The sequence below is a fragment of the Octopus sinensis genome, linkage group LG1 (assembly GCF_006345805.1).
Source record: "Octopus sinensis linkage group LG1, ASM634580v1, whole genome shotgun sequence".
NCBI classification, from domain to species: Eukaryota; Metazoa; Mollusca; class Cephalopoda; order Octopoda; family Octopodidae; genus Octopus; species Octopus sinensis.
In genome coordinates, this window is record NC_042997.1 from 101,312,008 (window position 1) to 101,337,490 (window position 25,483).

Sequence of the window (25,483 nt, forward strand, 5' to 3'; positions counted from 1 at the left end):
CGTTAGTGATGTAAATGTTGATATGTTCACTTAATGCTATTTTTCTGTGTTCTTGGATTTTAATCTGGGATCTATGTATGTCATCCTTTAGCGTAGACTGTTTTAGGTTTGGCCTATGTATTGCTCTCAACACCCTGAACAAGTTAGCACATATATTAGGTTTTCCAAAGCACATGTGAAGCTGTTTTTCACTGTAAAACGTTGACCCTATTGACATATTTGGAGGCTGCGATTGGTTAGGTTACATATTGGCGCGCGATAGAGTAATAGACAAATTGCGCCAATACCAACCAATCAGAGTGGTAGACACAACGGGGTCCAAAACAGCGCCGAAAAGTTAGCTGTTACCTGCTACGTTCGTATGTATATATAATAGAGAGAGGAAGTTCACTAGAGTTCGCTACAATGGGTAACAAGAGCGTGTTTCGAAAGTTATTAATGTAATTAATGTTATAATAGAACAGTAGAATACCCTTATACTTTATTTTCAGTCAGTGGCTAAAGTAGAAAAAGTGGACGGAGCAAAAAGGATCTATGAAACAATGATTAACAAAGGGACAAAGCACATGTTGCTCTTCTTGCATTATATATTAAAGAAAGTAAATGCTCTTAATGTCGAGTTTCAATCGGAACACTTTTGACAGCATCTGTTGCATACACTCGTATCCAGTGAAAATAAAAGTATCCTTAGTTGCTTTGTAAAAGAGGATGTTTTAGCTGTATCTAAATTATCGGATATTGATCTTAATAATACAGCAAACCACCAAGATATGAATGATATTTACCACGGTGGACACACAATAATATATCTAGAACAAAACCCATCGTCGGTGACTCAGCTAGATTCAAAACTGTTTGCAAAAATTTTTAATATAATTACGCTCTCAAATAAAAATGCGCTTTCCTCTCGATGAAACTGGAGTGTTTTCCCTATTGGAAACACCTGATCCAAAAATAGCGCGCAATCTCACTAACTCTCCTCAGTCTTGGCATCAAACTTTCCAGCAATTGCACCAAAACACACTTGATGAACTAGACAATGAGTGGAGATTATTTCGGCAATATAAAGATATTCTTGTTTCCTCAAAAAGAGTCCCTGAATTCTCGTATTCCATAAACAATCTTAAAGACAGGCTTGACTACTCTAAATTTGTGAGGCTGTCACAATTCATGACTAATTCAACTGTGTTACCTCTTTCATCAGCGTGTGTGGAGTGCAAGTAAATTGCACAAAGACAAAGTTCCCCAATAGGTTGAAGGCTGAAACCATCACCGATCGTCTACTCACTAAACAAGCTATTACAAGAAAGGGAGCGTCATGCATTTCTTGGGAGCCGAACGCTAAACATATTAAAGATGTAGTGGATGGGTCTTGTCATCGTAGATATACGAGTAGATTGAACCTCAAAAAGGAAAAAAATGAGTCTATCACCATTGAAGGAGTGAATGAAGATGATGTGGATATGCACGAAATTGTTAAATTATTAATTATATACCTATTTTCTAAAATCCGGGTTTATGAACTAGGATCTGGGTTTTTTGCAGCAAATAATCTGGATGTTTTATTATTTGATTAGTAGTAATCCTGGTCTGTAGTAAATACTGGTATCAGAAATCTGTTCATATATTACATTCGCAAAGTAACACGATTTGGTTTGGCCACTAGCACTAACCCTCAAGAATCTTTAAATTTAAGGAGATATTTCTACGCCGAGCTTCTTGTTGCCCATGAACACTCGTATGAACTGTAGCTATCATCAAATAAGTGCCGATACTATACCTGTGAGCATGATAGCTTCCCTGGTTGGTCGGTATCTATCTCTTTTCTGGAACATGGTATTCGTAATGGTTAATTCGAAGTCATTACCAAGGAGCCATTAATGTTCATATTTTCGCTTCTTCCATCCAGCTACCCATCCGAGAAGCGAGTCAAAATCAATGCTCAAGTCTTCACCTAGCATTGAAGGATAATTCCTTGTGATGAAAGAATCTCAGAATAAGAAGCACTCCTCGTTAGCCCTACTATTGATCACTATGTGTGCATTGTTTTGTCGTCAAGTCAATGAGAGAAGGGTAGCACCCATACCTCTGTATTTTTTAAGGGCTTCAGAGACTGGCAAATGGAAGTTATTCTTAAACCTGAGACCGGACACGAATGCCCACAACTAAATAAACTTTAAAGGCACTCAAGGATCGGGAGATGGTGTTAAACTAGTCGATGGATTAAGTCTACTACCTAAGGACTTGGAAGCTGAAACAATACAGCAAAGCACCTCGTCCGACGCTCAAATGGTTTCTGAATTGGTAAGACTCATAGGGTCGGTTTCCTTGTTTTCGTGGGGCATATAATTTTCGTGGGGCATATAATTTTTTCCTGGGTGGCATGCCAGTCCGTTGCAGGAAATACTCCTTTTTCTGGGCTGAGTGTACTGGAATCGAAACCACAACCTTATGGTTGAGTCTAACACACTATCCACTAAGCCACGCATTTCCACTACGATGTACAGTAAAACAAAAAAGAAGAAATTTACTTCGGCGGGGTTTGAATCAGAGCAAAAGCCACAAACACTGTAACGATTATGCGTTAATAAGAACAGTACACGAAGTCGAACCAATTTAAATATGAAAACGATCATGCGCTTCGATTAAAAAAGACCCCGGGTTACATGCACTTTTATTTTTATAGCATTTAAGTGCGAGCATGCAATCATACAATGTTTGAGGTTTCTCTCATTACCACTTCTTGGATGAATGGAGAGAAGAAAAGACAGTAATGCTAACACATGCATCAATAATAATCAAACGTCCTGCAAGGATTAGAGAAAGTATCCTAATAAAAAAACGTGAATCTTATTAGAAAAGTAACAGAACTAATTAAAATAGGAACAAACATTTAAATAGAATAAATTTATGTAAAACAAAAATTTATATAATGTGTGTGTGTGTGTAATTTTTTACTAAGATCTTCAAAATCAATCAGAATTAATAGAAAGCGAAAAGTTTGGCCTTTCATGCGCGAGATCAATTTTGCTCTATTTGTATCGAATTTCAGAAAATTTACGATGAAAATTAGCTATGTGTAAACGTGAATATGAGGGAGAGAAGGAAAAAATACCGCTAGAAAATCGAAAAAGAATGCTTCACGGGCGTTAAAACAAAAAGTATTTAAGAAAGTAATAGAAATATTAAAATTACTAAATCTCTCTAACTATTAATAACTATTAATATTTAAGAAAGGTAGTTGATAAAATGTTAAGAAAATCAGAAGGAAACACAAACATCAAGGTAACGATGAACGACTAAAACAAGAAACCAGCAGTCTCACAAAGTAATGAAGATGACAATTAACAAAGACTAAGATATTCTTTTCTACTCTAGGCGCAAAGACCGAAATTTGGGGGGAGGGATCCAGTCAATTAGATCGACCCCTGTACGCAACTGGCAGTTAATCTATCGACCCTGAAAGGATGAAAGGCAAAATCGACCTCGGCGGACAAAGGCTAAGATATTAAAAAAAAAGGAAAAGCAGCCGAGTAGTTGTCTGTTGTACTTCCAGAGCTGAAACTTTATCTGTGAGTATAACTTCACACCGGACATTATATAATACTGAAATTATTTAGATTTTTTTCTTAAAGCAACTGTATTTAAAATACAAGAACATGTTGATGTCTCTAATACGTCTAGACTTAAAACCTGTCTCATGCATGTACCATTGAAAATATTGCATCTAAATGGCGACGGCAGTTGAATGATGAGGCGAAACTTTTTCGTGTTTCATGTCTAGGAACGTTAATAGTCTTTGTTGGTGAGCTGGCAGAATCGTTAGAGCGCGAGAGAAAATAACTTGTGGCATTTGTACCTGCGTTTTGGGTTCGTTGAAACTTTTGCCTTTCGTCCTCTCTGAGTTGTTAAAGTAAATAACAGTTAAATAATGAGGCATCGACTAATCTTAACCCTCCCTTCAAAATTGCTGACCTTGTACTAGTATCAGAATCATGATATTGAAGTTCTTTGTAAGTTTCTTATGTCGCTTATTAGTTTTCTTTTCCTATATAAGAAACATTGGAAAGTTTGTATATCTTACATATTTGATAATCCAGTGAATAATTTAAGTTGGAAAGAACTTCCATCACATTAAATTTTCTTCATGCTAGAGCACATGTTTCAAAAGCGTTTTGAGTCGTTCCTAGTTTGTAGGTTTTATTTTTATATATTAGAATGTTGAGGGTCCTTGAATGTTTATACGACTAATGCAGAGTTTTCAAAATATTAATTAAATGAATTTTGTTTTTGGATTTGGTTTGCAAGATTCTTTATATTTCGTTTTAGATTTGGTTTGCAAGATTCTTTATATGAGTTCGTGTGTTGAAGCATATTCTGTTGTGTCTGGGGAGAGTCATTTTCTTTTTGTGCCTTATATTTTAAAGGCTCTCTCAAACTCACTCACCGGTAAAATTTCCACTTTTTTATTTTTATTTTCCTAAAATTTTCGTTGCGTCTTGCAACCTTTCAATAGTTTTGAGTCAAAACCACTGAAAAGGTTTACCGGTGAGTGTGTTACATTAGAGGCACAAAAAGAAAACGACTCTCCCCAGACACAACAGAATTAAATGAATGTTTCATATGAATAAGTGAAAGGGAGTGAAATTTGAGAATTGTGCGATTTTGGTAGTTAAAAATTGCTTGTAATGTACATTGGGAGAACTAAAGATTGAGATAGTGCAATTTACAGAAGTTAGTGCATTGAATCATTTCGTGAGAAGACAAGTAAAAGACTACAATGTTCTTTATAGATATGGGAAAAGAATTTTATACTTTTAAATATCTGCAGCTGTTCGAGTCTAAAGTATTTTTAGCACTGCCAAAATAACGTGAAAATATTTAGTAAAATCGTTGCATCGCCAGAAGTATGTATGATATAATCAGTGGTATTCTTGAAATTTGAAAGATATATCTATGATGAACGAGTTGATGTTTTGTTTTTGTCTCGTGCTTCAATACATAATAACACAGTGAAGCTCCTCGTTTAGTAGTCTAATGTTACCCGCTCTAATACCATCGATCTAGGGAGATAACTCCATTTTAATCATTCGGACCAATCTCGCAATTTCCTTTCTACCCACGTTTTCCCTGCAGAAGTAGACTTACAAATGTTCCCGGTGAGCATTAGGTACATGAATCTCAACAGTTTGAGAGAGCCTTTTAAAGTAAAGGGCATCATTTCTCCTTTGACTAACTATGGACAATAAAGACTCATGCTTAGCATTTTAACCCTTTCACATAGATTTACATTAACTGGTATTGCAATCACAATTCAAGTCAATCTTTTATCATTCAGTGTTAAATCATCCATGAAAGGGTGGAGGTCAAGGTCACCGACAGCATTGCACTCTCAAACATGCTGCAATGGTCATGGTCACCTATACACAGCATTGCACTCGCGAACACGTTACATCGGTCAGCTGGCGTGATGTTTTAAAAAACCAGTTTCTTTTTGCTTAAACCTCTATGCGTGTGTGAGCATGTGTGTGTGTGCATGTGTTCACATGTGTATGTATGTGTGTGCGTTTATATTAATGTGCTTCTTACGCCTGTCAACGTTTGAGAGCTGTTTGTAGTATCAGTGTACTGGAAATAATGACTGCTATGAAGTCTCCATAGGAATTTTCCATTTCATGTCATGCCAGGTGTGTAATTACGGATTTGAAGAGTTCTGGGTTGTGGTTGCAAAAAGAGTTAACTGAACTATCGCAGCGTGAATGCCGAGTGTGATAATAACATCATTTAGCTCCACAAAGGTGTTTTAAGGGAATTAGTTTATTCTTTTATTCTTTTACCTGTTTCAGTCATTTGACTGTGGCCATGCTGGAGCACCGCCTTTAGTCGAACAAATCAACCCTAGGACTTATTCTTTGTAAGCCTAGTAGTATTCTATAGGTGTCTTTTGTCGAACTGCTTTCGGAGACGTAAACACACCAACATCGGTTGTCAAGCGATAGTGGGGGGACAAACACTGACACAAATAACAGAAACACACATACATATACATATGTGTGTGTGTGTGTGTGTGTGTGTGTGCGTGTGTGTGTGTGTGTATGTATGTATGTATATATATATATATATATACGACGGGCTTCTTTCAGTTTCCATCAACCAAATCCACTCACAAGGCTTTGGTCGGCTCGAGGCTATACTAGAAGACACTTGCCCAAGGTTCCACGCTGTGGGACTGAACCCGGAACCATGTGGTTGGAAAGCAAGCTTCTTACCAGACAGCCACTCCTGTGCCTATGCACAGAATTGCACAGAATTAAAAAAATTTGTAATGTATTAACATGTTTTACTTGGATGGGAAATGCTATGGTAACTTTTTAAAAAACTTCTGTGCAGAACTGAAGTGCTGGGAAGGGAGATAAAACTGATACTTTGCTTTTCATTGTTATTGTTGTTGCTGTTGTCTTGATTTCTATAATGAGGCACATTAATGTGGAATGTTGTTACTAATGGTGTTTGCGAGGAGTATATTAGAAAACTAATATGGCAGTCCAGAAATATAGGACGAATTCAGCCGTTGACTAGCTCAAGAGACCAAGTGACACACGAACCTGTGTCCATTATGTGACACACGAACTTGTGTCCATTATAACCTTCGAACAGGGGAAACCAAGCTAATATGGCAGTGCAGAAGTATAGGACAAATCCTGCCGTTGACTAGCTCCAAGAGACTGTGCGTCACATAGCTAGCTAGAGGCGATTACTATTAATATCAAGTACCGCTGGCGTAGTCTCCTTTAGAGAGACTTAGAAATAATAATATTTCTATTTTTGAAAACCAGTGGATGTATTCCACTGAATTTAGATAAATAATCCATTGAACAGGCGGTTAGTAGCGACGCCTGCTAGGTTCAGCTGCTCTGCATTGATAAGGGGAAAATACCCTGAAACTAGTCTGCAGATGCCTGACCAGTAAGGGGAAGCGGCTGACCTACCCTGTTCGAAGATTATAATGGACACAGGTTCGTGTGTCACATAGCTAGCTAGAGGCCTCTTGGAGCTAGTCAACGGCAGAATTCGTCCTATATTTCTGGACTGCCATATTAGCTTGGCGATAAGTATTGATATCCAGTACCACTGCCGTAGTCTCCTTTAGAGAGACTTAGAAATAATAATATTTCTATATTAGAAAACATTTGCCCTTTTAGAGGTTTTAAAGTGTGTTTCGTGCAGAGATGTCGCTTACACATTTCATCAGCATGTGTTGAACTGCGTGTATCTTTGAACCTTATTGTGAGCTGAATTTTCATCGTTCATCTGCATTCCTGATGTCTCCATCCCATCTTCTTTCGTGATGCATTATATTCAACAATCCTTCGTACAGTATATATATTCAACCCTTTTTAAATATACAAATTGCATGAAATGAAAACCAACAGTCTTGGTGATGTTAACATATTTTACGAAGAAATCATTTAAAATTTAAGCAGAAACAACTATGCTGTGTGGTATTATGCAATATCAGACCAAAAGCTAATAAAATATGGATTGCGACTTTTAATTATTTACTCCTAGACAAATATATTTCCAGAAAAGAAAAAAAATATAGATATGTACATTTTCTTATTGGATCTTTCATTATTACTAACTCTGAAAGTACACTGCTGGCTATCCTTCAAAATAGTATAAAAACATACACGTAGTTGCCTCCCATACATAAAGGGTTAATTATTTCATTAACATTGTTGCTGTTTTATTTCTCCCCGCATGCGTGGTTATTAGTTAGTTTATAAACGTACTCTGCATTGAATTTAACATTACCTAAGACTTAAAAGATTGTATGTTATTCAGTCATCCATACTTAATTTTGCTATGTCCTTGAGAAGTGTGACAAGCGAAATTATGTAGAGCGAAACTAACTTTTCCCAAGGCTCAATGATATAAAGAGGAGCAACATTCCTATGGTACATTCCGCGTCACAAAACATCAATAAACTTCTAAATAAAAGCTCAAAACACTTGTAATGTTAAACATTGAAATATAAGTGTGGTGTATAGACATTTGAGAAAGGTTAATATGAACCTATAAGAAAATTATTTACTCAAAAGACCATTCCAAGGTTTACAGTGAATTTTTTCTTCTGTTTATATAATTCTTTATACTTCTTTCCACTCATTAATCTGTTTGCCTGTATAGTTCTCTCTCTTTGAGGAACATTTTTCGATGAAAAGGGTCTTAATTTTACCAAAAGGCTTGAAAACATTGAGCAAACCTTTAATTGATAAAATTCGTGATGATCCTGCCTCCTCACTTTCAAATCTTCCTCTTCTGCATGATATTGTTCCTTTTCTAGAAGGTTCTCATTCGATATTTGTTCTTCATACCATCCAAGTAACTACACTACTTTGTTTATTTCATAAAATACAACCTCCTCTGTCAATCCAACAATCTCCCGATGAAAAGTTTTTATTGGCTTCTTAAAACCCAGGAAATCTGCAATGCTATCCTCCGGATGGATTTTACTTAAGTTTAAATTCATTGTGCTCGTTTCCACTTCTTACCATGCCTTCAAATTTCCAATGGCTTTCATGATATAGTAACTACACCATTACATTTGACTTAGTTTCAGCATCTAAGGCTTAAAGATTGGCCATAAAAAAAATTGACTGTAGAGTTGAAAACATATTTGAGTAGTATCTGACATGTTATCTAGGTTAGATGGGTAACATGGAGCATTGCCCCCAAGAAGCAAGCCTTATTTTAAAGTACGTAGCCTAACAATATTCTTTGAAGACGGGGCAGAAGTATGACAAAAACAAATCTTGAATCATTGTTCTGGTAATCCTTTTGGGTGCTATAAAAAAAGGTATTTACTTATACACACAAAAAGAACAGAGCATAACTATTGTAATGAATAAGTATCGATAAGGTTAAATTGCATTTAGGTCTAGAGCATTCAGATTGTCATGAGCAGATGTAAAGAAATGCCATAATGCTTCACAGTAGACATATAGATAAGATTTCAAAATTACTACTCATAGTTACTAATGAATTTTTATCTTTAATGACCTATTATGAAGACCACATATCTCTTGCATAAGCCAGACTGCATCCAAAAGCTTGGTTTACTTTCTATTCTTGTCATGTATACATAAATACATACATACGTACATACATACATACATACATACATATATATATACATACACACACACATACATACATACATACATACACACACACATACATACATACATACATTCATACATACATACATACATACATACATACATACATACATACATGCATACATACAAACATACATACATACATACATACAAACATACATACATACATACATACATACATACATACATACATACATACATACATACATACTATGTGTGTTTGTCTGTTTGTGTCTAAGTGTCTCAGTGTGTATTTGTGAAACATCAAAAGCATCGAGTTATCGCTACCATATTTGCTATATATATATATATATGTGTATATTTTAAATATTTCTTTATACAACAGTTTTATCTTTTTTTATGTAATTCTGCTTTGTCTCTCCATCAAAAATAACTATTGAATTAAGAACACTGGCTATCTATAAATATTTGCTAACAATAGAGTGTTCTATTTTCTACATACACCCTGGATACAAGTCTATCATAACGTGTACAAGGCTCTATGATAAGAGATAAATAATATCATTACTTATCCTCGTCGATGGGAGCTCAATGAACTTCAGACAATCTATAATGTTTGTATAGCACCAGGAAAAAAATAATTCTTTTGGCAGAATGGTGGACACAACTATTCACCATATAGCACATATGAGCGCACATCTAATTGCCCGCGTATTCACATATACAATATACATTCAGGAACAGTCTCGAACAGGATGAAAAAAGAGAAAGTACTTACAGATGAACTTAACTATATTGAAACCGATGGGTCAAAAGAATACAAGTGAAACTTAAAAATCAAAATAGCTTCCTAGTTAAAACAAAACCGACCAGATATTGTTTTAGTGGAACCACAAAGTTTTGTCCTGTTCTGGAGACCAGCTGACCTCTGGATACCAGTGTGGTTAGAAAAATACAAGAGAAAGAGGACATCTATGGACCAGTGATAAGGAGTTTGCAAATCCTCTACCCAAGACACACTATCAGCTTTATACCTATTTTTATTGGAGAAACAGGATACATACCAGCCCATCAGGAGCGAGGTGTGCCTGATCTAGGGTTGTTGGGGAGAGATGCAAATTCTTCACGATATCTGACAGTATAAAAATGTTCGAGAGCTTCTTAGAATTTAAAGGATGATGAACAAAACAAGATACTTTCCTTCCTTCAAGACCTTGGTAGCAAACAGGTGGCTGATGAAAATTTATTTTAAATTATTAAAATGTACACACACACACACACACACACACACACACACACACATATATATATTATATATATATATATATATATATATATATATATATATATATATAATATATATATATATATATATTTCTATATATATATACAGTTGCGTTCAAAATGTTCAGAACGGCATTGTTTTCGTCAGAAAAGTAGGTATAAGTTTTTATCAAAGTTGTTTTATATTCTATAATTTTCATAGACAATAAATACGATATTAATCGTTATTGTCTGAGATTTTGGTGTAAGTTGAGAGGACAATACAAAAGTTATGGATGATTTAGTGATTTACTGCAAAACCCATGGTGGCTAAAATGATCAGAACGGTTGCTTTTACTCCGTGTTTTAGTATATTTAACCGGTGAACTCTAATGTTTTGAATTTGTTTACGTGACGGTTCGTTTACTACATATTAGTAAGAATATCTGCATTGTACTTTGTTAATATAATGCCACTTACTCCGTTACCAATTCGTCAGCAGATTATTAAGCTTCGAAAGAAGGATAATTTAAGTATTGGGTCTATTGCAACGATTGTTAACAAGTCAAAAAGTGTTGTTCACGGTATTCTTAAGGTCTACGATGATTGTGGTTCGTGTGAAGCAAGAAAGTCTACAGGTAGGCCAAGAAAACGACCAAGAGAGAAGATCGTGCTATGGCAAAATTAGTGCAATTACATGGAAAGTTAAACGCGGGAGTTTATAAACAACTTGTAAAAGATCAAGCCTTGCTTGTGCTGAGAAATTCAACTAAGCGACCACCCATATTCATGCAGGACAATGCCCCATGTCACAAAGCTAAGGTGATCATGAACTTCCTCAAGGCTGAAAAGGTTATTGTTATGGATTGGCCTGCTCAAATCCCAGATCTCAATCCTATCGAAAATGTGTGGAATATTCTAGGAGAACGTTCGAAAGCCAGAAATCCTAAAACAACCGAGGAATTATGGAATGCCCTTCAGGAAGAATGGAATAAGATCACCCAGCAAGAAATTGAAAATTTAATTTCCTCATGCAGTCGAAGATGTCAAAGTGTGATTGAAGCTAAATGGCTTCACACTAAATATTAAATAATTCCAGTATTCTCTGTCCTTTTTGATTATTTTGTTATGTTTTCAACCGTTCTGATCATTTTGGCCGGCATGGGTTTTGCAGTAAATCACTAAATCATCCATAAGTTTTGTATTATCCTCTCAAATTACACCAAACTTTTAGACAATAACAATTAATATTGTATTTATTGTCTGTGAAAATTAAAGAATATAAAACAACTTTGATAAAAGCTTATAATTACTTTTCTAACGAAAACAATGCCGTTCTGAACATTTTGGCCGCAACTGTATATATATATATATATATATATATATATACACCATCGCCTAGATCTAAGGAGACAACGCCAAACGTACATACATATATACATAGTGGCCCAAAAGTAGGTTACAGTTATTCATCTATCTCTTTCGCATTCATATATTAACAGTTTAGATCTTAATTACAAAAAAATGTGAAACCATTATTCTATGCTAATTTAGTTTATTTTGTCAAGCTCCCTTCTCAGTTTGTAAGATAGAAATTTAAATGTAATAACGTTTTAAAAGAAATTTAAAGTGCCTACGTTATAACTGTAAACCTACGTTTGGGCTATCCTATGTGTGTGTGTATGCATGTATATTCGTATATATGTATATATATATATATATATATATATATATATATATATATATATATATATATATATATATATTATATATATATATATATGCATGTGCATGTATGTGCGTATATATGCATATATATATATGTGTGTGTATGTATGTATATACATATGTTTGTGTGTGTGTGGATGTATGTATGTATGTGTGTATGTTTGCATGTATGTATGTTTGCATATTTGTATATTTACACTGTAATTTTAATTACATAGCACAAGGATAGAAAGCTCATTACATATGATTTATATCTTCTCAAGGTACAGCATTGTCATTATTTGGTGTTTCAACAAATGCGCGAAGTGCTCAAATACCTCTGAAAGATATATTAATTAGAAAGTCTTGTGAGTATCTATTTTGAAAATATTTGCTTCCTATCATGTGCAACGTATATATTTTATGTACGTACGTATTGTATATATGTATATATGTAATTTATGTATGTATACAATCACAAATATATATGTATATATATATATATAATATATATATATATATATATATATATATACACAAAGGTAAGAAATTCACAAAACAACAACAATTTTTTCTATTCTCACACACATCTGAACCAAACACACACGCACTCTCATAGTAATGTATGTATGATGCATGTGTAGTATTGCACATACGCACGCACACACATACACACGCATACACACGAATATTTGAACATTGTCATACAGGTATATCAAATGACATACAGCATTAATTCTTGGTTCATGTGTCATAATTACCGAGTAGCAATCGAGCCTAGCTCCATACGATGCGTGCAACTGCACCAATCAAGAAATCAAAATTTGCATAGTATTGCCGAATAGTTTCGCGGTCTCTGTAGATGAACTAAGAGCATGTTTAAACTGTATGGGAACGACTCTTGGTTGAGGAAGGTTAGAAACAGATGAAGGTTGATATCATCAGCAAACGAGAGAGCATTGTTGGAGGTTGCGGCTAGTAGGTCGTTGATATGTATATAAAACGAGAAAGTAGAGAACAAACCCGAGCATGGAAGCACTAGAGTTAACAGAGTATTAACCAAAGAAAGCTTCATCAGTACATGCTGATACTAAGCATGTAATCTGATACTAAGCCTCCAATCTCGAAGACGAGAGGATGGGAGACCACAAGCAGACAATTTTTTAAGGAGGTCCGCTTGTCAGATTTGATCGAATGCTTTGCTGATGTTAAATTTGACAACACTGTTTTCCTCAACATTTTCGTGGGCTTTAGTATACAGGTGAACGACATCGAACAGTAGATTCTAGAAGAAACTGTTTTAATTTTACGAAAAACAATACAGGAAGTTATTAAAGAGTGAAGGAGATTCGAGGTGTGAGAAAGGTAGTTGTTGATAAATGTCTCTATTCTCTCGTAGCTTACTGTAACGCGTTTCGAAAGATATTGTTAGAAGAAAGTTACTGAAGGTACGGAAAGAGATTTACATCGTATGTCAAGTGTGGAGTCGGACTCAAAGCGAGTTATTACTAGAGTTATCAATACTGCTACAACCGCTACTATTACTAAGAATGATTTTAAAGCAATCATTAGTGCTGATAGACGACACTTACTCATGACTCATTAAGATAAGAATTGCGCAAAGTGATGTTAGTGAAAGCGGTTCGCTCGTCAGATGAGAATAAAAGCTTACAAATTTAGTAGAGCATACAGTCTGGAAATCAATGTTTAGTAAATATGCGGACTATTGACTAGCACATTCAACACAAATACACTTACAGTCAAACACACATATACACGCGCGCGCACGCACGCACACACGTGCGTACACGCATACACACACACACATATCTGTATCCATGCATATATGAATACAAATTGCCCCTGTTGAAGGTCGTTGGTCTTACATCATCCGATGATTGGTTCATTTTTAACAGTCATGAAACTAACACTTTTCTATCAATCTATCTATCTATCAATCTATCTGTCGATCTGTCTGTCTATCTACTTATCCTTCTCCTTTCTCTCTCTCCCCCTCCCCTCCTCTCTCTCTCTCTCAAATTGTGCATTATTCTGAACAATTTTTTTCGCCTTTTGCATTAATGCAGACTTGTAAATTATTTATTATTAAACATGATAATATAAATTATTTGCATATTTTTGAATTACGAAACAATTTGTCATAACATTAAGATTTTTCTCATTGTTACATAAAAGTTCATCAAAATATTTCTCTGACATATATATACATGTATTCATATATACATACATATATTTGTATATCAACGTACGTACAATGCATGCATATTTACGTGCATACATACATACATACATACATACATACATACATACATACATACATACATACATACATACATACATACATGCATACAAACATATGCTACACTCGTATTAAGTACTCTATTTTTATTCTTGTAAACTTATTTACAGTGTGCATATATAATAATTCAATGGCACCTTTATCTCAATTAAACAGTACAATTACTAATGTAAACCATTGCATTTTTTGCTAGGCGTATTTCCTCATAGATGCATGTTCTGTAGAGTAGGATAATCTACCAACAATAAAATCGCTGAACAAGTGGTCTCGTCGCAGCTCCTGTCTGAAATGTTCCACGTATTATGTTAATGCTATTTTCAATCTTCCAAATTTGTTCTAGTTTCACAAACTATCATTTTAGATTACCAAGCACACTTGTCTTTCCTCGGGGGAGAGAAAGTGAGATAAAGATAGATAGTGAGGGACAGACAGACAGGCAGACAAACAGACAGACAGACAGACAGGCAGACAGATAAATAGACAGATAGGTTGACAGACAGGTAGAAAGAGAGGGGGGAGGAGAGGTCTTATTACAAAATTGCGGATGAGAAAATGCTAGAAACTGAGAAGTGTTGTCAAGAGGTAAATGTGGAGAGGGAATGGAGGAAAACTAGAGTAAGAGGATTTGAACAGTGTGTGAGATAACGTATGTAGTGCGAGAGGTGATATGGGTGGTGTGAAGTGCAGAAGCTACGTTGTGGTAGTTATATGGCGTAATTGTTTTATGATGTATTTGGATCATTTGAGAAATAATGAGGTTTTATATAGTTACTAAAAAAAAACTTTCTACCAGAGGCATAAGACCTAAAATCTTGGGAAAGAGGCTAGTCGATTACATCGACCTCAGTTTCTCACTGGTACTTTATTTATCGACTCCGAAAGGATGAAAGGCAAAGTCGACCTCGGCGGTATTTGAACGCAGGACGTATAGACGGACGAAATGCCGCTAAGCATTTTGCCTGGCGTGCAAACGATTCTGCCTGCGCTTGGTTGTGCAGTGAAAGCACATGATAAAAATAAGGCTACTGAATAATAATAATAATAATAATTTGTCAGTTGTTTGACCTTAACCAGTTGAGCATGTCCCTTAGTGGCTGACGATATGTGCATCTCTGATCACGAGCAGAAGTAGTGGGGGAGCATCATAGCCATGTGTTGAGAGGGATTCTTTGGGGTTTGAATAATTCACCTCTGGAAACATGGGTGGTTCTTTCAACATCCTTAAACAACCCTTATTCAGGGACCTTTTGAGCGGGATGGGCTACTCAACCTGAAGAAAATTCTAACTGGGCCCCACCTGCAAGGTCATGTGCTGTTTATCTTGATATGAGATCACCATGTCGCGCACATATGGTTGTGATGCATGTGCCTGGTGTACCTTTATCAGACGGGTAGTCATGATGGGTATATTGGGCTTCGTATATTTTACCCCAGTGTCACTTTGATGGCATGCACTGCTCTCTCACTCAATAATAATAATAATAATAATAATAATAATAATAATAATAATAATAATAATAACAACAATAATAATAATAATTGGTTGTGGTAAAGGAGGAGAGTAGACGTGATACCAGTAGTGAGTGGTACACTTGGAAATATCAGCACTCAACTATCAACATAGCTAGAAAAGATTGGCGCAAGTGTTAAGGTAGAACACCTACAAAAATCAGCATTGTTTGGAACTGCAAGAATCCTTCGCAAGATTCTTGAAGCATGATCAGTAAACAAGTGTCACCTTAATCTGTTGGCTGTTGACAGCTGACAATATTCATCATACCCAATAAAATAAGCTGTGAGGTTTCATCACATGATAATAATAATAATAATAATAATAATAATAATATATATATATACATACATACACACACACACAACACACACACACCACACACACACACACACACACACACACACACACACATATATATATATATATATATATATATATATATATATATATATATACTAAGCAATAAAGGGTTTAGCAACGAATTGCCTTACCACATACCGAATTTAGAAATAGCAGTCAAAGGGTTATAGCTATTTCTTCTACTAAAAAGGGAGATCTCAGTAAAAACAGCAATTGGAAGGCAGACACAAACAGGTAAGAGAGAATGAATTGACGGCAATCTATCATACATTTTTAAGTTATCTACGGACGTACGTTTCGAAATCAAGTTTTTAGCAAAGCATAAGAACTAAATATTAAATATTAAATAATTCTATCTTACCGAAACTTCTTTTCTCTTCAGCGTAGAATACTATAATCATAAATGATTATATATTGAATTTTGAGATACTAGAAGGCACCAACTCAACTCAGTATCAGAGCGAGCTAGAATCCGCAACTAGTATCACCGAATTCAATTTGTGAATGAAACGATTGTGTCACCAGCCCCTTCCCACCCGCGTGTAGCCAAAACAAGATGCTGTGGTCATCTACTGAGATAAAATATGGTTATCCGTAATAATGAAGGGTGAAATTAATTAATCTGGAATAATTATCAATTACACCAAGTAGTCTTCGGCATGTAAAAGCCTCATTCGAGGAAAATTTAAGTAATACTAAGCAATAAAGGGTTAGCAACGATTGCCTTACCACATACCGAATTTAGAAATAGCAGTCAAAGGGTTATAGCTATTTCTTCTACTAAAAAGGGAGATCTCAGTAAAAACAGCAATTGGAGGCAGACACAAACAGGTAAGAGAGAATGAATTGACGGCAATCTATCATACATTTTTAAGTTATCTACGGACGTACGTTTCGAAATCAAGTTTTTAGCAAAGCATAAGAACTAAATATCAAATATTAAATAATTCTATCTTATAATTCTATTTAGTTCTTATGCTTTGCTAAAAACTTGATTTCGAAACGTACGTCCGTAGATAACTTAAAAATGTATGATAGATTGCCGTCAATTCATTCTCTCTTACCTGTTTGTCTCTGCCTATATATATATATATATATACATATATATATATGCTGAGACCTCCTTCGGTCATGAATGACCATGGGATTGCACCTAGAAAGTTACCCTCCAAGGCACAAGTCCGGGAAAGGTTGTTTATGGAAGACCAGCAGTCGCACATGCATACTGGCCTCCTCTATCCATGCCACCGATGTTATCCAAAGGAAAAGCAAAGGCCGATACAGCTTGGCACCTGTGCGTCGCAACTCATTTCTACAGCTGAGTGAACTGGAGCAACGTGAAATAAAGTGTCTTGCTCAAGAACACAACATGCAGCCTTGTCCGGGATTCGAACTCACAACCTCACGATCGTAAGCTCGACGCTCTAACCACTTAGCCATCCGCCTTCACAATAATAATAATAATAATAATAATAATATAATGATGATGATGATGATGATGATGATGATGATGATGATGATGATGATGATGGTGATGATGATGATGGTGATGATGATGATGATGATGATGATGATGATGATGATGATGATGATGATAATAAGCTTCTGATCTTAACTGATTGGAAGTGTTATCATGTACATTATTTTGTCTTGGTATAAAAGATGGACTACAGCAAATATTCTGCTCAATACCACAGATTTGCTTGTCAGTTGTTTGACTTTAACCAGTTGAGCATGTCCCTTAGTGGCTGACGATATGTGCATCTCTGATCACGAGCAGAAGTAGTGGGGGAGCATCATAGTCATGTGTTGAGAGGGATTCTTTGGGGTTTGAATAATTCACCTCTGGAAACATGGGTGTTTCGTTCAACATCCTTAAACAACCCTTATTCAGGGACCTTTCGAGTGGGATGGGTTACTCGACCTGAAGAAAATTCTAACTGGGCCCCACCTGCAAGGTCATGTGCTGTTTATTTTGATATGAGATCACCATGTCGCGCACATATGGTTGTGATGCATGTGCCTAGTGTGCCCTTATCAGACGGGTAGTCATAATGGGTATACAGGGCTTCGTATATTTTACCCCAGTGTCACTTTGATGGCATGCACTGCTCTCTCACTCAATAATAATAATAATAATAATATGGAAAACACTCGGCGAGAAACGGAAGAAAATCTGAAGAAAGAAGGAAAAACATAATAATAATAATAATAATAATAATAATAATAATAATAATAATAATAATAATAATAATAATAATAATTAATAATAATATAATAATAATAATATAATAATAATAATAATAATAATAATATAATAATAATAATAATAAAAGCACTTATATAGAACAAGTATTGAGAACAAACGATGTGAAGTGCAGAATTGATAACGGCAAATGCAAAATGTGAAAGATTTGAAGCAGTATAGCAAATTATCACTGAATGACCGAAATTGGCACAACGCGTATACAAAAAGTAACATCACAATGTGGTAAGAATGATCCATTGGGAGCTCTGTAGAAATTATGACCTAGGGAAATCAAGGACGTATTATGACGAAATCCCAGGGGGAGTTACTGAGAATGAAGATTGTAAAATCCTGTAGGCTGCAATGATTCAGTGTGACCATCAGATTAGACATCGGAAACTTGACTTTGTTTTGGTGAACAGAAAAGATAAAACATACCTGATAATTGACATACCATGTCCTGGTAACTACAGGATCAAAGAGAGAGGGGGAGAATGAACAACTATGATGAATTGAAGTGGAAATACGCAGGTTGTGGACAATGAAGGGAGTGGATGTGATAGCAATAGTGACCGGCGCGCTTGGAAGTATTAGCGCTCAACTACCAACGTGGCTTAAAAAGATTGGTACAAATATAAAGATAGAGTGCCTACTGAAATCATCATTGCTTGGGACTGCAAAAGTTCTCCACAGAGTTCTTGAAGCATGATCAGTAAACAGGTGTCACCTTAATCTGCTGGCTGTGGGGAGCTCTTTCGATTTATACCCACCAAAATAAGCTGATAGTTTTCAATAATAATAGTTTGAAGTTTTGGAACAAGGCCAACAAGTTCGGGGAAGAGACTGAGTCGGTTACATCGACCCCAGCACTAAAATGGTACTTATTTTATCGACCCAGAAAGGATAATATGCAAAGTCTACCTCGGCGGAATTTGAACTCAAAATGTAAAGATAGACGAAATGCGCTAAGCATTTTGCTGGGCGTGCTAATGATTCTGCCAGCTCACTGCGTTATAACATCCTTTCATTTTGAAAATGAACAATCTAGTGTATTTACTTTAAATGAGTAACAGTAATAATAGTAATAATAATAATAATAATAATAATATAATAATAATAATAATAATAATAATAATAGTTACCAAAAAGAGGGTAACGAACACTTCTGTCTAATCTACATACAGCAAGAACGACGGTGATGATGACGATGATGATGATTTACTGGGGAACCGAATCTAGAACAAAAATACGATTCCCTTTTAACCTATTTCCCTTCACTTTCTCTCTTTATAAGACATTCTTGCTTTTGTAGGCAAGCCCTGATTTATGATCATAGCTGTTCAAAACTGAAAGCCTCCGAACTTTGTTTAAAGTATGTATTTAGAGCGACGTTATCCTTAGCGAGCTGACGGCGAGCTGGCAGAAACGTTAGCAGGCCGGGCGAAATGCTTAGCGGTATTTCGTCAGCCGCTACGTTCTGAGTTCAAATTCCGCCGAGGTCGACTTTGCCTTTCATCCTTTCGGGGTCCATTAAATAAGTACCAGTTACGCACTGGGGTCGATGTAATCGACTTAATACCTTTGTCTGTCCTTGTTTGTCCCCTCTATGTTTAGCCCCTTGTGGGTAATAAAGAAATAGTTATCCTTAGCGATTTAGCAGCGATTTCCAAAAGGTTGAGCAACACTGTAGAGACAGACATTTCTATTACACTTTTTATTAGACGTTTCCAGTAGCAATCAATATCTCAAAGTAATTAGTCAACACCCAGCTGACGCACTACGGCACATTAAATGACGACAGCAGTTTTCAGTTGTCCTTCAAACCCTCACTAGAGGTAATAGGAAACATTTTATTATTTTGATATATATTTATATAGAACTTATAATTCATAATATCCGAAACATGCATATTGTAGATAATTCTACGGTTAGTTATTTAAAAGTCTCAGCTGTGGACTTTTAATAAGCAAACATTTTATTGTTCTCTTAAGTAAACAGGTAAATGCTTTGAAATCTTCATGCAGAGTTGCTCCGAGATTGTTTTTAATCAGAAACATTTACCACTGTTCTTCAGCTACTCGGAAAACTTTGAATGTAATTTGCTACATATAACAGAGGGTTATCAGAATTAACTGATTTACAAAACAGAGGGTTATCAGCATTAACTGATTTACAAAATTTTCTTTTCTTTTTCTTTTCTTTCTTCTTTTTTTTTTTTTTTTGTAAATTTAGGTACACATATTTTGAACAGAAACCATCAAATTAAAGGAATATCATATAGAACGATTCTTTGCATATGCATTGTTTATATTCGCAGTTTGAAAATGAACAATCTGGTGTATTTACTTTAAATGAGTAATAATAATAATAATAATAATAATAATAATAATAATAATAATAATAATAATAATAATAATAAAAAGGCGTTTGATAGCATCCCCCACACATGGATCCTCGAAACACTAGCCATTAACAAAGTAGCACCAACAATCATAAAATTCATAGAGCACTCTATGAATAAATGGCAAACAGTCCTACACCTCCAAACAAAAGAGGGACTCATGAAAACCAAAGACATCCCCATTAGAAGAGGAATATTCCAGGGAGACACGCTCTCTCCACTCCTTTTCTGCTTGGCACTGTCACCTCTATCTGATATGCTAAATAGAACTGGATGCGGATATAAATGTTACGGCAAAACGATCAGCCACCTTTTATATATGGATGACCTAAAACTATACGCTGCAAATGACAAACAGCTGGAAACACTATTAAAGACAGTTCATGGATTTACCAAAGAAATAGATATGAAATTTGGATTAGAAAAATGCGCCAAAGTAACCATGAAAAGAGGAAAACTAGTTAAGAGTAACAACATCACACTAGATAAAACCAATGAAATAAAAGAATTAGACCAAAGCCAAACTTACAAATACTTAGGAATCCATGAACTAGATAAGACACAACACACACAAATGAAAGAGAAAATAAAAAAAGAATATTATAGACGAGTTAGATCAATACTAAACACAGAGCTCAATGCTAAAAACAAGATAATAGGTATCAACACTTTAGCTGTCCCAGTTATAAGTTACAGCTACAATATCCTTAACTGGACACGAAATGAACTGTCCAAAATAGATATGAAAACAAGAAAAATAATGACAGGATCTAGGATGCATCACCTAAAATCTGACATAGAAAGACTATATATACAACGTATAGAAGGTGGTAGAGGCCTTATACAGCTGGAAAACTACTATAAAATAACCACCATAGGACTGCAAAAATATCTACTTCAGAAGGAAGGAAAACTGATCCAGATAGCGGCAAAACACGAGCAAAACAAAAAAACTGTTCTGAGTATTTAAGGAAGCTGACAAATACAAACAAGAAATCATACCACCTAATAAACATGAATGAAGAAGAAGAAGAAGAAGAAAGAAGAAGAAGAAGAGAAGAAGAAGAAGAAAAGAAGAGAAGAAGAAGAAGAAAAGAAGAAGAAGAAGAAGAAGAGAGAAGAAGAAGAAGAAGAAGAAGAAGAAGAAAGAAGAAAGAAGAAGAAGAAGAAACAACAAAAGCTATAAACAAATGAAATCCAAACTAAAATAGAACAGCAACGAACCATGATAAAACGATGGCAAGAAAAGCCTCTTCATGGTAAATACTGGACTAAACTAAACGCAAAAGAAATAGACAAAGAAAAATCCCAGCAATGGTTGAGAAGCTCAGGACTCAAGCAGAAACAGAGGGATTTTTAATTGCAGCACAAGACCAAAGCCTCCCCACCAGAAATTACCAAAAGCATGTAATGAAAGAAATATTACAAGTAACTGCAGAATATGTGGAGATGGACAAGAAACAATAATCATATTATCTCTAGGTGCCCAGTCCTGGCTAAGAAGGAATATATTCACAGACATGACAGAGTTGGAACCTACATACATTGGAAGCTATGCTAACATTATGGAATAACAACAGAAAAAAGATGGTATAGGCACACACCAGAAAAGGTCACAGAAAACGAGAAAGCAACCATACTCTGGGATATGCCGATACACACAGATAGAGAAATTAAGGCCAACAGGCCAGATATAGTTGTCAGAGATCATGAAGAAAAAAAATGCTTTCTAATTGATGTATCAATACCGGCAGATGACAACGTGTCTCTAAAAGAAATGGAGAGACTCTCAAAATACAAAGACCTGGAAATAGAGGTAACTAGAATGTGGAATCTGAAAACAGAAACAATTCCTATCATAGTAGGTGCATTAGGCATGATAAAAAAATATTCAGACAAATACATAACAAAAACACCAGGACTTACAAACACATATAACATACAGAAAATTTCACTACTAGGCACTGCACACATCCTACGCAGAACACTTTCCATACAATAACCATCAGAGCATCACAACAAATCACAGCACATACCCAAGGCACACAGAGCTGCGCTCGGTAGTGAAGTGAAAGCACGCTATAAAAATAAAACTACTGAATAATAATAATAATAATAATAATAATAATAATAATAATAATAATAATAATAATAATAATAATAATAGTTACCAAAAAGACGGTAACGAACACTTCTGTCTAATCTACATACAACAAGAACGACGGTGATGATGACGATGATGATTTACTGGGGAACCGAATCTAGAACAAAAAAACGATTCCCTTTTAACCTATTTCCCTTCACTTTCTCTCTTTATAAGACATTCTTGCTTTTGTAGGCAAGTCCTGATTTATGATCATAGCTGTTCAAAACTGAAAGCCTCCGAACTTTGTTTAAAGTATGTATTTAGAACGACGTTATCCTAAAGGCTTGGCGATTTAGCTGCGATTTCCAAAAGGTTGAGCAACTCTGTAGAGACCCACCTTTCTATTAAACTTTCTATTAGACGCTTCCAGTAGCAATCAATATCTCAAAGTAATTAGCCAACACTCAGCTGACGCACTACGGCACATTAAATGCACCACATTTCCCAAAATTCTGATTTCTTGCGAAGGATAGAAAACAAGAGCAGAGACAAAGAGAAAACAAAATGAAACTATATCAAGCACTTTACGTATCTGAGCGTGAGAAATTGAAGATGATGATATTCCTTTTTTTTTCTGCTATAGGCACAAGGTCTGAAACGCTACAGGAGGGGGCTAGTCGATTACATCGACCCCAGTGATTAACTGATAGTCATTTCATCGACTCCGAAAGGATGAAAGGCAAAGTTGACTTCCGCGTATTTTAAACTCAGAACATGAAACGGGAAATGCCACTGAGCATTTGCCCCTCGTGCTAACGATTCTCTCAGCTCACCGCCATAAAACGATGATATTGGTTTCATATTTTGGCACAAGGCCAGCAAGTTCGGAGGATGGGTCAAATTGATTACATGAACCCCATTGCTCAAAAGTGCTCGACCCGAAAAGGATGAAAAGCAAAATCGACTGAATTTGAACTCAGTACGTAAAAACGGACGAAATGTTAGTATTTTGCCCGACGTGCTAATGATTCTGCCAGCTTGCCGTCTTAAAACGATAAGAGACAGTTTAATAAACTATCGTGAACGTTTTAAAGTCAGAGGAAAGGACAACTTTTATTTAAGGCAGTTGGTTTAAATTAAATTCGTAAGATACATGGATAATGTTAATGTTAAGTGAAATAATTGAGAAGAATGCCAAGGAACTCGCGCTGAAGCAACCCGGAGATCGAAGTCAGAAAATCCGGATAGAGCTGGTACATATTGAGAGGGAAGCTCAAGACGGGAATGAATGGGGCGAGATCGTTGATGGCCTATGTACCAGGAAGAACCAAGAGTTTAAGTGAATGAGTGATTGATATTCCTCGTGAAGTGTGTGGTTAAGGTACCGATTTTTTTCTTTCTACAGCTGTATTAACCTTTCTTTAATCATAGAATATATTTTTGAAAATAACTTGAAATAAATTTAGACTGCTATTTCAGAGTGACCGTTGTAAACTTTATTGATGTGAAAAGACAGAGTTGATAAAGTAGTGAAACAAGCGGCAAATTAAGAGAAAGAGTTGTCATTGTATTTCGGTAATAACTCTATTTTCTGGTAACTTCTTTGAACAATGTGAAATGGTTTACAATTTATTCTGAAAACCGACCGCATACCAGCGTGTGAAATAAATATATCTAATCATTAATATTTGAGTTTCTATTATTAAAATGGTTCGTCAGTATCTTGGTTAATACAGTTAATAAGAGATGAGGAACTATGTACATTATTTACATTATTTACATTTGACGGATATTTGTCCTCATTTTGTTTGTTGTTAACATAACGTTTCGGCTGATAAACCCCCCAGCTTTCATCAGGTGTCTTGGGGAAATTTCGAACCTGGGTTCTCATTCCTAAGGTATTTTTCGGTGTTATTATTATTATTGAGTGAGAGAGCAGTGCATGCCATCAAAGTGAGACTGGCGTAAAATATACGAAGTCCAGTATACCCATCATGACTACCTGCCTGATAAGTGTACACTAGGCACATGCATCATAACCATATGTGCGCGACATGGTAGTCTCATATCAAGATAAACAGCACATACCTTGCAGGTGGGGCCCAGTTAGAATTTTCTTTTGGTCGAGCAACCCATCCCGCTCAAAAGGTCCCTGAATAAGGGTTGTTTAAGGATATTGAACAAAACACCCATGTTTCCAGAAGTGAATTATTCAAACCCCAAAGAATCCCTCTCAATACGAGGCTATGATGCTCCCCCACTACTTCTGCTCATGATCAGAGATGTACATATCGTCAACCACTAAGGGACATGCTCAACTGGTTAAGGTCAAACAACTGACAAGCAAATCTGTGGTATTGAACAGAATATTTGCTGTAGCCCATCTTTTATACCAAGACAAAACAATAAGATCAGAAGCTATGAGTGCCACACTACAGAGAG

At 35.6% G+C, this 25,483-nt stretch overlaps 1 long non-coding RNA gene across 1 annotated transcript; it reads right to left on the reverse strand.

Moving 5' to 3' along the window:
• On the reverse strand, positions 1-25,050 carry LOC118766326. Its single transcript, XR_005002266.1, has 4 exons — positions 25,041-25,050; positions 21,256-21,265; positions 21,177-21,183; positions 1-134 (listed from the first exon to the last, which is right to left on the reverse strand). It is a non-coding gene; the product is annotated as an uncharacterized LOC118766326 (long non-coding RNA).
• Between the last annotated feature and the right edge of the window lie 433 nt (positions 25,051-25,483).